The following is a 2,432-nucleotide window of genomic DNA, read 5'->3' as shown; positions in this document are numbered from 1 at the left end:
GACCCCGAGAAGGTCAGGCCAGGAAACTTAAACCATCAATCTGTGACAACATTGCAAGGTCAGGCAAATGATCATTTAAAGAATTGAAGTGATTTCTTTTCCTTCTAATTAATGTAAACAATTTTCCACTGGAGATGAAATTTCACCAAAGATGGTTTTGGAGGCTAATGTCATTTGTTCCTTACCTCCTTATGTCATAGTGTTCTTGGTAACTTCCTAGTTTTTGAACAAAACTTGTATGCAACTCAAGAGCATTCAAAAAATCTAATTCACATTCTTTCCCCAATCTCCCCATTAGTAATTACACAGTTCTAGCCAAAACTTTGCAAATACATTTGGCACTCTATAAATATTTATATATAAATGATAGTGATGAGAAAGAATTCCTTTTTACAGAACATAGACCTTGAAGCAAACATAAAGGAGGGTGATAGGAGATGAAATGTATTTCTCCTGGGTCTTCAGTTATGGGACTGGTAAGGATGATTTCTAGTACTAATTATATTTTGGGTTTTCTCCCCATACCACCAAGCAATTCTTAAACACAAACTGGGTGTCCTACAATTCAACTCAATTCTGACATTATCTACCTTGAGAGAGTGTCAGCTAGATGAAAAAATTACATAGGCCAAGGTATGTGAAAGGGGGAGCGGGCTTCCTTGCTTTCTAAGCATGCCACTCTCTCTGAATCATCATGTGCTCACCAACCCTGAAGCACTTGGCACCTGTCCTTTGGGTTTTTGTAAAGGCTTCATTGCATAGAAATGTTTGATTAAATCATTGTTGATTAAACTCGATCTTCAGCCCCTCTCCCTTCTCTGGAGGTTTAGGAGTGGGACTAAAAGTTCCAATCCTTTAATCAAATGGTTGAGTCCCCTGGAAACCAGCCCCCAACCTTAGGTTACCTTAGGAGCTTTCCAAAAGTCACCCAGTTAATGTAACAAAAGACACCTTTATGCTCTCAGTACTTAGGAAATTCCAAAGATTTTAAGAGGTCTATGCAGAGAATGGGTCAAAGACCAAATATATATTTCTTATTATAAATTACAATATCACAACTAGACAGACTAAGGTTTAGGAAATGCAAAGAGAATGAGTCAAATCCTAGCCATCATAGTGAAAACTTTGAAACACAATGTAAAGAAACCTAATCTATAGGAGGAAGAGAGTGATAAAACTATTTGGCATCAATGAGAATAAAACAAAAAGGGCCATGTTGAGAACAAATCATCATAGAAGCCCAACTAGTAGATGTTTAAGTAAACAGGCAGTAGATGAGCAAGGGCCGGGTCTAATGCACTGATAACAAAGATTGAAGTTGAGGGCTAAGTGGGATTTATGTTAAGTCTAGAAAGATAAAACTATTTTAAAGAGGCACAGAGATTATATAGGTACAAGATAAACTATGCTTCATTTCTTGACCTCAAGATTTTTCAAGTCAATAATTCCTAAAATCACTCTAAGAAATATTCCCTTAAATTTTATTGTTTAATTTCAATTTTAATAGTAATATCAGTCATTGTTTTAATAGAATTTTACAACTCACATTCTCAATAATGCTAGCTAATAAAGATATATCACTGGAGCTCGGGAAAGAAAAAACTTTTAAAGCCTATGGTAAACATTATGTTCTTATTTCAGACTGTAGATTGCTCAATGCCTGGGTACAAAAAGAAATGCATAGCTATTTCAGTCGAAGTAGAAATCCACTTAGTCATTTTCCTTCCTGTCTTAGATATGAGAAATGAAGAATCTAGCAAGGCTACTTAATTATAAAACTTACACTACAACTATAAAATGTATGTCAAAAACTCTTAGTATACTAAATACTCATAATTCATTAGGGATTTCAATTGGTGCATAAAATTTACTTAGAAAGTGTAAGAGTCTGGATTCACCCTACAACTTGAGAGTTTCCTTTCAGAGGTCTCTATATGTTTTTAACTTTCAACTGAAATAAACAGCTCTTTCAGTTTTGAGTAATAGAAAGTGACTCAGGATACTTTTTTGTTGTTTGATATCTTAAAAGAAATTTCAGCTTCATTAATTCTCAAGAAATACTCCAGAGTTATCTCTGCTTGCTTTGCCATATACCTACTAGCCATTATGATCCCTGATAATTTCACTCAGAAATTTGAGGTGGACATATAATGACTGCAGAAATATGAAAACAATATATATTTGATTTTCTAAAACCAACAGATCACCATGGATTTAATGGACTCCTGGAAATTCAAATTAATTAAATACGAGGCCCAGGTTATCCATACTATTTCCCTTTAAAATAAGTAAGATAGTTGAGTTTACAGTAAGATATTAAGAAGCAATTCTTGGGTAAACATGTAATTCTCAAGGAGTGACATTAAGTAGCACACAAAAAAAGGACTAATAACACTGAATGAAGGCTCATTCATTATGTAAACTTGCTGTTT

Source organism: Pteropus alecto, unplaced genomic scaffold (genome assembly GCF_000325575.1).
Source record: "Pteropus alecto unplaced genomic scaffold, ASM32557v1 scaffold270, whole genome shotgun sequence".
NCBI classification, from domain to species: domain Eukaryota; kingdom Metazoa; phylum Chordata; class Mammalia; order Chiroptera; family Pteropodidae; genus Pteropus; species Pteropus alecto.
The sequence above is the reverse complement of the archived record's forward strand: the minus strand, read 5'-3'. Positions refer to the sequence as shown.